The sequence below is a fragment of the Anomaloglossus baeobatrachus genome, chromosome 2 (genome assembly GCF_048569485.1).
Source record: "Anomaloglossus baeobatrachus isolate aAnoBae1 chromosome 2, aAnoBae1.hap1, whole genome shotgun sequence".
In the NCBI taxonomy this organism is placed as follows: Eukaryota; Metazoa; Chordata; class Amphibia; order Anura; family Aromobatidae; genus Anomaloglossus; species Anomaloglossus baeobatrachus.
This window is the reverse complement of record NC_134354.1, coordinates 342,842,110-342,855,526: the sequence shown is the minus strand read 5'-3', so window position 1 is coordinate 342,855,526 and position 13,417 is coordinate 342,842,110. Positions and strand designations below refer to the sequence as shown.

The window sequence follows — 13,417 nt, the reverse complement described above, 5'->3', positions numbered from 1 at the left end:
TAAAATGTTCAATAAAAAAGAAACCCAAAATCGTAGTTCTCATTGTGATAGAAGCCAAAATGTATTGTCATTTGGCAACGAAACCAAAAATTTCATACTTTACAGGATGATAGGAAATTACTTCAACACCGAAAACAGATTGGTTTCACTGGGTATTGAACCCAGAACGTTCTGCATATGAAGCAGACTTGATGATAACCACACTTTAAAACCTGTGATTCCTGCAAAGTAATGGCAATTAGAGACGAAATTTGACTGCCAGGAAAAAAAAAAAAATTCGTAGTTCTGTTGGTTATGGAAGCTAAAACCTCCCGTCATTCGGCAACAAAGCCAGGAACTTCATGTATTGCAGTTGGATAGGGTATTATTTCAACACCAAGAACAGATTGCTTTTACTGGGGATTAAACCCAGGACCTTCTGCGTGTTAAGCAGACACGATGACCACTACACTATGAATCCTGATGAAAAGTTACTGTGTATTGGCTAGCAGAGCAGAATTGTGACTGACGGGGCCTTTTTATTGCTAAAGGAAAGTATTTTTGGTAATGAAACATTTCCAATTTTTATTACATATTTTACCAGTTTTATTCCTACAAAGGGAAATTGCTTAAATTGAAGTTTACATTGAATGTGTTACTTTTTTCTACATAGTTTAGTCGTTTGCTTTTGTATTTATGGGAACTATATATTTTAAAACAAACAGGTTTTTTTATAATATGGGATTATGTTTTCTGCTAAAATGTTCAATAAAAAAGAAACCCAAAATCGTAGTTCTCCTTGTGATAGAAGCCAAAATGTATTGTCATTTGGCAACGAAACCAAGAATTTCATACTTTACAGGTTGATAGGAAATTACTTCAACACCGAAAACAGATTGGTTTAACTGGGTATTGAATCCAGAACGTTCTGCATATGAAGCAGACTTGATGACCACCACACTTTAAAAACTTGTGAAATCCTGCAAAGTAATGGCAATTAGAGACGAGTTTTGACTGCCAGGAAAAAAAAAAATTCGTAGTTCTGTTGGTTATGAAAGCTAAAACATCCAGTCATTCGGCAACAAAGCCAAGAACTTCATGTATTGTAGTTGGATAGGGTATTATTTCAACACCAAGAGCAGACTGGTTTTACTGGGGATTAAACCCAGGACTTTCTGCGTGTTAAGCAGACGTGATGACCACTACACTATGAATACTAATGAAAAGTTACTGTGTATTGGCTAGCAGAGCAGAATTGTGACTGACGGGGCCTTTTTATTGCTGAAGAAAAATATTTTTGGTAATGAAACATTTACAGTTTTTATTACATATTTTACCAGTTTTATTCCTACAAAGGGATATTGCTTAAATTGAAGTTTACATTGAATGTGTTACTTTTTTCTACACAGTTTAGTCGTTTGCTTTTGTATTTATGGGAACTATATATTTTAAAACAAACAGGATTTTTATAATATGGGATTATGTTTTCTGCTAAAATGGTCAAAAAAAAAGAAAGCCAAAATCGTAGTTCTTTGTGATGGAAGCCAAAATGTATTGTCATTTGGCAATGAAAGCAAGGATTTTAGATATTACAGGTTGATAGCAAATTACTTCAACAGCGAAAACAGCTTGTCGTTACTGGGGTATGAACCAAGGACATTCTGCGTGTGAAGCAGACGTGATGACTACTTCACTTTGAAACCTGTGAAATCCTGCAAAGTAATGGCAATTAAAGACGAGTTTTGACCACCAGGGAAAAAAAAAATAATTCGTAGTTCTATTGGTGATGGAAGCCAAAACATCCCGTCATTCGGCAACAATGCCAAGAACTTCATATATTGTAGTTGCATAGGGTATTATTTCAACACCAAGAACAGACTGGTTTTTACTGGGGATTAAACCCAGGACCTTCTGCGTGTTAAGCAGACGTGATGACCACTACACTATAAAACCTGTGAAATCCTGTTGATAGCAAATTACTTCAACAGCGAAAACAGATTGGTTTCACTGGGGATTGAACCCAGGACCTTCTGCGTGTGAAGCAGACATGATGACCACTACACTATGAAACCTGTGAAATCCTGCAAAGCAATGGCAATTGAAAACGAGTTTTGACCGCCAGGGGAAAAAAAATATTAGTTCTGTTGGTGATGGAAGCCAAAACATCCCATCATTCGGCAACAAAGCCAAGAACTTCATATATTGTAGTTTGATAGGGTATTATTTCAACACCGAGAACAGATTGCTTTTACTGGGGATTGAACCAGTGTTAAGCAGACGTGATGACTACTACACTATGAAACCTTCTGGAAAGTTACTATGTATTGGCAAGCAGAGCAGAATCGTAACTGACGGGGCCTTTTTATTGCTGAAGAAAAGTGTTTTTGGTAATTAAACATTTACAATTTTTATTACATATTTTACCAGTTTTATTCCTACAAAGGGATATTGCTTAAATTGAAGATTACATTGAATGTGTTACTTTTTTCTACACAGTTTAATCGTTTGCTTTTGTATTTATGGGAACTATAAATTTTGAAACAAACAGGATTGTTATAATATGGGATTATGTTTTCTGCTAAAATGTTCAATAAAAAAGATTGAACCCAGGACCTTCTGCGTGTGAAGCAGACGTGATGACCACTGCACTATGAAACCTGTGAAATCCTGCAAAGCAATGGCAATTGAAAACGAGTTTTGACAGCCAGGGGAAAAAAATTATTAGTTCTGTTGGTGATGGAAGCCAAAACATCCCATCATTCGGCAACAAAGCCAAGAACTTCATATATTGTAGTTTGATAGGGTATTATTTCAACACCAAGAACAGATTGCTTTTACTGGGGATTGAACCAGTGTTAAGCAGACGTGATGACCACTACACTATGAAACCTTCTGGAAAGTTACTGTGTATTGGCAAGCAGAGCAGAATTGTAACTGATGGGGCCTTTTTATTGCTGAAGAAAAGTGTTTTTGGTAATGAAACATTTAAAATTTTTATTACATATTTTACCAGTTTTATTCCTACAAAGGGATATTGCTTAAATTGAAGATTACATTGAATGTGTTACTTTTTTCTACACAGTTTAATCATTTGCTTTTGTATTTATGGGAACTATAAATTTTGAAACAAACAGGATTGTTATAATATGGGATTATGTTTTCTACTAAAATGTTCAATAAAAAAGAAACCCAAAATCGTAGTTCTCCTTGTGATAGAAGCCAAAATGTATTGTCATTTGGCAACGAAACCAAGAATTTCATACTTTACAGGTTGATAGGAAGTTACTTCAACACCGAAAAAAGATTGGTTTCACTGGGTATTGAACCGAGAACGTTCTGCATATGAAGCAGACTTGATGACCACCACACTTTAAAACCTGTGATTCCTGCAAAGGAATGGCAATTAGAGACGAAATTTGACTGCCAGGAAAAAAAAAAATTCGTAGTTCTGTTGGTTATGGAAGCTAAAACATCCCGTCATTCGGCAACAAAGCCAAGAACGTCATGTATTGCAGTTGGATAGGGTATTATTTCAACACCAAGAACAGACTGGTTTTTACTGGGGATTAAACCCAGGACCTTCTGCGTGTTAAGCAGACGTGATGACCACTACACTATAAAACCTGTGAAATCCTGTTGATAGCAAATTAGTTCAACAGCGAAAACAGATTGGTTTCACTGGGGATTGAACCCAGGACCTTCTGCGTGTGAAGCAGACATGATGACCACTACACTATGAAACCTGTGAAATCCTGCAAAGCAATGGCAATTGAAAACGAGTTTTGACCGCCAGGGGAAAAAAAATATTAGTTCTGTTGGTGATGGAAGCCAAAACATCCCATCATTCGGCAACAAAGCCAAGAACTTCATATATTGTAGTTTGATAGGGTATTATTTCAACACCGAGAACAGATTGCTTTTACTGGGGATTGAACCAGTGTTAAGCAGACGTGATGACTACTACACTATGAAACCTTCTGGAAAGTTACTATGTATTGGCAAGCAGAGCAGAATCGTAACTGACGGGGCCTTTTTATTGCTGAAGAAAAGTGTTTTTGGTAATGAAACATTTCCAATTTTTATTACATATTTTACCAGTTTTATTCCTACAAAGGGATATTGCTTAAATTGAAGATTACATTGAATGTGTTACTTTTTTCTACACAGTTTAATCGTTTGCTTTTGTATTTATGGGAACTATAAATTTTGAAACAAACAGGATTGTTATAATATGGGATTATGTTTTCTGCTAAAATGTTCAATAAAAAAGATTGAACCCAGGACCTTCTGCGTGTGAAGCAGACGTGATGACCACTACACTATGAAACCTGTGAAATCCTGCAAAGCAATGGCAATTGAAAACGAGTTTTGACAGCCAGGGGAAAAAAATTATTAGTTCTGTTGATGATGGAAGCCAAAACATCCCATCATTCGGCAACAAAGCCAAGAACTTCATATATTGTAGTTTGATAGGGTATTATTTCAACACCAAGAACAGATTGCTTTTACTGGGGATTGAACCAGTGTTAAGCAGACGTGATGACTACTACACTATGAAACCTTCTGGAAAGTTACCGTGTATTGGCAAGCAGAGCAGAATTGTAACTGATGGGGCCTTTTTATTGCTGATGAAAAGTGTTTTTGGTAATGAAACATTTACAATTTTTATTACATATTTTACCAGTTTTATTCCTACAAAGGGATATTGCTTAAATTGAAGATTACATTGAATGTGTTACTTTTTTCTACACAGTTTAATCATTTGCTTTTGTATTTATGGGAACTATAAATTTTGAAACAAACAGGATTGTTATAATATGGGATTATGTTTTCTACTAAAATGTTCAATAAAAAAGAAACCCAAAATCGTAGTTCTCCTTGTGATAGAAGCCAAAATGTATTGTCATTTGGCAACGAAACCAAGAATTTCATACTTTACAGGTTGATAGGAAATTACTTCAACACCGAAAACAGATTGGTTTAACTGGGTATTGAATCCAGAACGTTCTGCATATGAAGCAGACTTGATGACCACCACACTTTAAAACCTGTGAAATCCTGCAAAGTAATGGCAATTGGAGACGAGTTTTGACCGCCAGGGAAAAAAAAAAAAATTCGTAGTTCTGTTGGTTATGGAAGCTAAAACATCCCGTCATTCGGCAACAAAGCCAAGAACTTCATGTATTGTAGTTGGATAAGGTATTATTTCAACACCAAGAACAGACTGGTTTTACTGGGGATTAAACCCAGGACTTTCTGCGTGTTAAGCAGACGTGATGACCACTACACTATGAATCTTAATGAAAAGTTACTGTGTATTGGCTAGCAGAGCAGAATTGTGACTGACGGGGCCTTTTTATTGCTGAAGGAAAGTATTTTTGGTAATGAAACATTTACAATTTTTATTACATATTTTACCAGTTTTATTCCTACAAAGGGATATTGCTTAAATTGAAGTTTACATTGAATGTGTTACTTTTTTCTACACAGTTTAATCGTTTGCCTTTGTATTTATGGGAACTATAAATTTTGAAACAAACAGGATTGTTATAATATGGGATTATGTTTTCTGCTAAAATGTTCAATAAAAAAGAAACCCAAAATCGTAGTTCTCCTTGTGATAGAAGCCAAAATGTATTGTCATTTGGCAACGAAACCAAGAATTTCATACTTTACAGGTTGATAGGAAATTACTTCAACACCGAAAACAGATTGGTTTCACTGGGTATTGAACCCAGAACGTTCTGCATATGAAGCAGACTTGATGACCACCACACTTTAAAACCTGTGATTCCTGCAAAGTAATGGCAATTAGAGACGAAATTTGACTGCCAGGAAAAAAAAAAAATTCGTAGTTCCGTTGGTTATGGAAGCTAAAACATCCCGTCATTCGGCAACAAAGCCAAGAACTTCATGTATTGCAGCTGGATAGGGTATTATTTCAACACCAAGAAGAGACTGGTTTCACTGGGGATTGAACCCAGGACCTTCTGCGTGTTAAGCAGACGTGATAACCTTTACACTATGAAACCTGTGAAATCCTGCAAAGCTATGGCAATTGGAGACGAGTTTTGACCGCCAGGGAAAAAAAAAAAAATTCAAAGTTCTGTTGGTGATGGAAGACAAAACATCCTGTTATTCGGCAACAAAGCCAAGAAATTCATATATTGTAGTTGGATAGGGTATTATTTCAACACCAAGAAGAGATTGGTTTCACTGGGGATTGAACCCAGGACCTTCTGCGTGTTAAGCAGACGTGATGACCACTACACTATAAAACCTGTGAAATCCTGTTGATACCAAATTACTTCAACAGCGAAAACAGATTGGTTTCACTGGAGATTGAACCCAGGACATTCTGCGTGTGAAGCAGACGTGAGGACCACTACACTATGAAACCTGTGAAATCCTGCAAAGCAATGGCAATTGAAAACGAGTTTTGACCGCCAGGGGAAAAAAATTATTAGTTCTGTTGGTGATGGAAGCCAAAACATCCCATCATTCGGCAACAAAGCCAAGAACTTCATATATTGTAGTTTGATAGGGTATTATTTCAACACCAAGAACAGATTGCTTTTACTGGGGATTGAACCAGTGTTAAGCAGACGTGATGACTACTACACTATGAAACCTTCTGGAAAGTTACTATTTATTGGCAAGCAGAGCAGAATTGTAACTGACGGGGCCTTTTTATTGCTGAAGAAAAGTGTTTTTGGTAATGAAACATTTACAATTTTTATTACATATTTTACCAGTTTTATTCCTACAAAGGGATATTGCTTAAATTGAAGATTACATTGAATGTGTTACTTTTTTCTACACAGTTTAATCGTTTGCTTTTGTATTTATGGGAACTATAAATTTTGAAACAAACAGGATTGTTATAATATGGGATTATGTTTTCTGCTAAAATGTTCAATAAAAAAGATTGAACCCAGGATCTTCTGCGTGTGAAGCACACGTGATGACCACTACACTATGAAACCTGTGAAATCCTGCAAAGCAATGGCAATTGAAAACGAGTTTTGACAGCCAGGGGAAAAAAATTATTAGTTCTGTTGGTGATGGAAGCCAAAACATCCCATCATTCGGCAACAAAGCCAAGAACTTCATATATTGTAGTTTGATAGGGTATTATTTCAACACCAAGGACAGATTGCTTTTACTGGGGATTGAACCAGTGTTAAGCAGACGTGATGACTACTACACTATGAAACCTTCTGGAAAGTTACTATGTATTGGCAAGCAGAGCAGAATTGTAACTGACGGGGCCTTTTTATTGCTGAAGAAAAGTGTTTTTGGTAATGAAACATTTACAATTTTTATTACATATTTTACCAGTTTTATTCCTACAAAGGGATATTGCTTAAATTGAAGATTACATTGAATGTGTTACTTTTTTCTACACAGTTTAATCGTTTGCTTTTGTATTTATGGGAACTATAAATTTTGAAACAAACAGGATTGTTATAATATGGGATTATGTTTTCTGCTAAAATGTTCAATAAAAAAGATTGAACCCAGGACCTTCTGCGTGTGAAGCACACGTGATGACCACTACACTATGAAACCTGTGAAATCCTGCAAAGCAATGGCAATTGAAAACGAGTTTTGACAGCCAGGGGAAAAAAATTATTAGTTCTGTTGGTGATGGAAGCCAAAACATTCCATCATTCGGCAACAAAGCCAAGAACTTCATATATTGTAGTTTGATAGGGTATTATTTCAACACCAAGAACAGATTGCTTTTACTGGGGATTGAACCAGTGTTAAGCAGACGTGATGATTGCTACACTATGAAACCTTCCGGAAAGTTACTGTGTATTGGCAAGCAGAGCAGAATTGTAACTGATGGGGCCTTTTTATTGCTGAAGGAAAGTATTTTTGGTAATCAAACATTTACAATTTTTATTACATATTTTACCAGTTTTATTCCTACAAAGGGATATTGCTTAAATTGAAGTTTACATTGAATGTGTTACTTTTTTCTACACAGTTTAATCGTTTGCCTTTGTATTTATGGGAACTATAAATTTTGAAACAAACAGGATTGTTATAATATGGGATTATGTTTTCTGCTAAAATGTTCAATAAAAAAGAAACCCAAAATCGTAGTTCTCCTTGTGATAGAAGCCAAAATGTATTGTCATTTGGCAACGAAACCAAGAATTTTATATATTACAGGTTGATAGCAAATTACTTCAACAGCGAAAACAGATTGGTTTCACTGGGTATTGAACCCAGAACGTTCTGCATATGAAGCAAACTTGATGACCACCACACTTTAAAACCGGTGATTCCTGCAAAGTAATGGCAATTAGAGACGAAATTTGACTGCCAGGAAAAAAAAAAATTCGTAGTTCCGTTGGTTATGGAAGCTAAAACATCCCGTCATTCGGCAACAAAGCCAAGAACTTCATGTATTGCAGCTGGATAGGGTATTATTTCAACACCAAGAAGAGACTGGTTTCACTGGGGATTGAACCCAGGACCTTCTGCGTGTTAAGCAGATGTGATAACCTTTACACTATGAAACCTGTGAAATCCTGCAAAGCAATGGCAATTGGAGACGAGTTTTGACCGCCAGGGAAAAAAAAAAAAATTCAAAGTTCTGTTGGTGATGGAAGACAAAACATCCTGTTATTCGGCAACAAAGCCAAGAAATTCATATATTGTAGTTGGATAGGGTATTATTTCAACACCAAGAAGAGATTGGTTTCACTGGGGATTGAACCCAGGACCTTCTGCATGTTAAGCAGACGTGATGACCACTACACTATGAAACCTGATGAAAAGTTACTGTGTATTGGCTAGCAGAGCAGAATTGTGACTGACGGGGCCTTTTTATTGCTGAAGGAAAGTATTTTTGGTAATGAAACATTTACAATTTTTATTACATATTTTACCAGTTTTATTCCTACAAAGGGATATTGCTTAAATTGAAGTTTACATTGAATGTGTTACTTTTTTCTACACAGTTTAGTCGTTTGCTTTTGTATTGATGGGAACTATATATTTTTAAACAAACAGGATTTTTATAATATGGGATTATGTTTTCTGCTAAAATGGACAATAAAAAAGAAACCCAAAATAGTAGTTCTCTTTGTGATGGAAGCCAAAATGTATTGTCATTTGGCAACGAAACCAAGAATTTTATATATTACAGGTTGATAGCAAATTACTTCAACAGCGAAAACAGATTGGTTTCACTGGGTATTGAACCCAGAACGTTCTGCATATGAAGCAAACTTGATGACCACCACACTTTAAAACCGGTGATTCCTGCAAAGTAATGGCAATTAGAGACGAAATTTGACTGCCAGGAAAAAAAAAAATTCGTAGTTCTGTTTGTTATGGAAGCTAAAACATCCCGTCATTCGGCAACAAAGCCAAGAACTTCATGTATTGCAGTTGGATAGGGAATTATTTCAACACCAAGAACAGACTGGTTTTTACTGGGGATTAAACCCAGGACTTTCTGCGTGTTAAGCAGACGTGATGACCACTACACTATGAATCTTAATGAAAAGTTACTGTGTATTGGCTAGCAGAGCAGAATTGTGACTGACGGGGCCTTTTTATTGCTGAAGGAAAGTATTTTTGGTAATGAAACATTTACAATTTTTATTACATATTTTACCAGTTTTATTCCTACAAAGGGATATTGCTTAAATTGAAGTTTACATTGAATGTGTTACTTTTTTCTACACAGTTTAATCGTTTGCCTTTGTATTTATGGGAACTATAAATTTTGAAACAAACAGGATTGTTATAATATGGGATTATGTTTTCTGCTAAAATGTTCAATAAAAAAGAAACCCAAAATCGTAGTTCTCCTTGTGATAGAAGCCAAAATGTATTGTCATTTGGCAACGAAACCAAGAATTTCATACTTTACAGGTTGATAGGAAATTACTTCAACACCGAAAACAGATTGGTTTCACTGGGTATTGAACCCAGAACGTTCTGCATATGAAGCAGACTTGATGACCACCACACTTTAAAACCTGTGATTCCTGCAAAGTAATGGCAATTAGAGACGAAATTTGACTGCCAGGAAAAAAAAAGAATTCGTAGTTCCGTTGGTTATGGAAGCTAAAAGATCCCGTCATTCGGCAACAAAGCCAAGAACTTCATGTATTGCAGCTGGATAGGGTATTATTTCAACACCAAGAAGAGACTGGTTTCACTGGGGATTGAACCCAGGCCCTTCTGCGTGTTAAGCAGACGTGATAACCACTACACTATGAAACCTGTGAAACCCTGCAAAGCAATGGCAATTGGAGACGAGTTTTGACCGCCAGGTAAAAAAAAAAAAAATTCAAAGTTCTGTTGGTGATGGAAGACAAAACATCCTGTTATTCGGCAACAAAGCCAAGAAATTCATATATTGTAGTTGGATAGGGTATTATTTCAACACTAAGAAGAGATTGGTTTTACTGGGGATTGAACCCAGGACCTTCTGCGTGTTAAGCAGACGTGACGACCACTACACTATGAAACCTGATGAAAAGTTACTGTGTATTGGCTAGCAGAGCAGAATTGTGACTGACGGGGCCTTTTTATTGCTGAAGGAAAGTATTTTTGGTAATGAAACATTTACAATTTTTATTACATATTTTACCAGTTTTATTCCTACAAAGGGATATTGCTTAAATTGAAGTTTACATTGAATGGGTTACTTTTTTCTACACAGTTTAGTCGTTTGCTTTTGTATTTATGGGAACTATATATTTTTAAACAAACAGGATTTTTATAATATGGGATTATGTTTTCTGTTAAAATGGACAATAAAAAGAAACCCAAAATAGTAGTTCTCTTTGTGATGGAAGCCAAAATGTATTGTCATTTGGCAACGAAACCAAGAATTTTATATATTACAGGTTGATAGAAAATTACTTCAAGAGCGAAAACAGATTGGTTTCACTGGGGATTGAACCCAGGACCTTCTGCGTGTGAAGCAGATGTGATGACCACTACACTATGAAACCTGTGAAATCCTGCAAAGCAATGGCAATTGAAAACGAGTTTTGACAGCGAGGGGAAAAAAATTATTAGTTCTGTTGGTGATGGAAGCCAAAACATCCCATCATTCGGCAACAAAGCCAAGAACTTCATATATTGTAGTTTGATAGGGTATTATTTCAACACCAAGAACAGATTGCTTTTACTGGGGATTGAACCAGTGTTAAGCAGATGTGATGACTACTACACTATGAAACCTTCTGGAAAGTTACTGTGTATTGGCAAGCAGAGAAGAATTGTAACTGATGGAGCCTTTTTATTGCTGAAGAAAAGTGTTTTTGGTAATGAAACATTTACAATTTTTATTACATATTTTACCAGTTTTATTCCTACAAAGGGATATTGCTTAAATTGAAGATTACATTGAATGTGTTACTTTTTTCTACACAGTTTAATCGTTTGCATTTGTATTTATGGGAACTATAACTTTTGAAACAAACAGGATTGTTATAATATGGGATTATGTTTTCTGCTAAAATGTTCAATAAAAAAGAAACCCAAAATCGTAGTTCTCCTTGTGATAGAAGCCAAAATGTATAGTCATTTGGCAACGAAACCAAGAATTTCATACTTTACAGGTTGATAGGAAATTACTTCAACACCGAAAACAGATTGGTTTCACTGGGTATTGAACCCAGAACGTTCTGCATATGAAGCAGACTTGATGACCACCACACTTTAAAACCTGTGATTCCTGCAAAGGAATGGCAATTAGAGACGAAATTTGACTGCCAGGAAAAAAAAAAATTCGTAGTTCTGTTGGTTATGGAAGCTAAAACATCCCGTCATTCGGCAACAAAGCCAAGAACTTCATGTATTGCAGTTGGATAAGGTATTATTTCAACACCAAGAACAGACTGGTTTTACTGGGGATTAAACCCAGGACCTTCTGCGTGTTAAGTAGACGTGATGACCACTACACTATGAAACCTGTGAAATCCTGTTGATAGCAAATTACTTCAACAGCGAAAACGGATTGGTTTCACTGGGGATTGAACCCAGGACCTTCTGCGTGTGAAGCAGACGTGATGACCACTACACTATGAAACCTGTGAAAGCCTGCAAAGCAATGGCAATTGAAAACGAGTTTTGACCGCCATGGGAAAAAAATTATTAGTTCTGTTGGTGATGGAAGCCAAAACATCCCATCATTCGGCAACAAAGCCAAGAACTTCATATATTGTAGTTTGATAGGGTATTATTTCAACACCAAGAACAGATTGCTTTTACTGGGGATTGAACCAGTGTTAAGCATTAATCGTTTGCTTTTGTATTTATGGGAACTATAAATTTTGAAACAAACAGGATTGTTATAATATGGGATTATGTTTTCTGCTAAAATGTTCAATAAAAAAGAAACCCAAAATCGTAGTTCTCCTTGTGATAGAAGCCAAAATGTATTGTCATTTGGCAACAAAACCAAGAATTTCATACTTTACAGGTTGATAGGAAATTACTTCAACACCGAAAACAGATTGGTTTCACTGGGTATTGAACCCAGAACGTTCTGCATATGAAGCAGACTTGATGACCACCACACTTTAAAACCTGTGATTCCTGCAAAGTAATGGCAATTAGAGACGAAATTTGACTGCCAGGAAAAAAAAAAAATTCGTAGTTCCGTTGGTTATGGAAGCTAAAACATCCCGTCATTCGGCAACAAAGCCAAGAAATTCATGTATTGCAGTTGGATAGGGTATTATTTCAACACCAAGAAGAGACTGGTTTCACTGGGGATTGAACCCAGGACCTGCTGCATGTTAAGCAGACGTGATAACCACTACACTATGAAACCTGTGAAATCCTGCAAAGCAATGGCAATTGGAGACGAGTTTTGACCGCCAGGGAAAAAAAAAAAAATTCAAAGTTCTGTTGGTGATGGAAGACAAAACATCCTGTTATTCGGCAACAAAGCCAAGAAATTCATATATTGTAGTTGGATAGGGTATGATTTCAACACCAAGAAGAGATTGGTTTCACTGGGGATTGAACCCAGGACCTTCTGCGTGTTAAGCAGACGTGATGACCACTACACTATGAAACCTGATGAAAAGTTACTGTGTATTGGCTAGCAGAGCAGAATTGTGACTGACAGGGCCTTTTTATTGCTGAAGGAAAGTATTTTTGGTAATGAAACATTTACAATTTTTATTACATATTTTACCAGTTTTATTCCTACAAAGGGATATTGCTTAAATTGAAGTTTACATTGAATGTGTTACTTTTTTCTACACAGTTTAGTCGTTTGCTTTTGTATTTATGGGAACTATATATTTTTAAACAAACAGGATTTTTATAATATGGGATTATGTTTTCTGCTAAAATGGACAATAAAAAAGAAACCCAAAATAGTAGTTCTCTTTGTGATGGAAGCCAAAATGTATTGTCATTTGGCAACGAAACCAAGAATTTT

General features: G+C 35.9%; 6 non-coding genes across 6 annotated transcripts; all 6 read right to left on the bottom strand.

The window, feature by feature from the left end:
- Positions 1-6,187: 6,187 nt before the first annotated feature.
- TRNAV-AAC (transfer RNA valine (anticodon AAC)) lies at positions 6,188-6,260 on the bottom strand. The gene has a single exon. It is a non-coding gene; the product is annotated as a tRNA-Val (tRNA).
- Positions 6,261-8,692: 2,432 nt separating this feature from the next.
- Positions 8,693-8,765, bottom strand: TRNAV-AAC (transfer RNA valine (anticodon AAC)). Its single transcript has one exon. It is a non-coding gene; the product is annotated as a tRNA-Val (tRNA).
- A 1,395-nt stretch (positions 8,766-10,160) lies between these two features.
- Positions 10,161-10,233, bottom strand: TRNAV-AAC (transfer RNA valine (anticodon AAC)). Its single transcript has one exon. It is a non-coding gene; the product is annotated as a tRNA-Val (tRNA).
- A 664-nt stretch (positions 10,234-10,897) lies between these two features.
- Positions 10,898-10,970, bottom strand: TRNAV-CAC (transfer RNA valine (anticodon CAC)). Its single transcript has one exon. It is a non-coding gene; the product is annotated as a tRNA-Val (tRNA).
- A 1,011-nt stretch (positions 10,971-11,981) lies between these two features.
- Positions 11,982-12,054, bottom strand: TRNAV-CAC (transfer RNA valine (anticodon CAC)). Its single transcript has one exon. It is a non-coding gene; the product is annotated as a tRNA-Val (tRNA).
- Positions 12,055-12,975: 921 nt separating this feature from the next.
- Positions 12,976-13,048, bottom strand: TRNAV-AAC (transfer RNA valine (anticodon AAC)). The gene has a single exon. It is a non-coding gene; the product is annotated as a tRNA-Val (tRNA).
- Between the last annotated feature and the right edge of the window lie 369 nt (positions 13,049-13,417).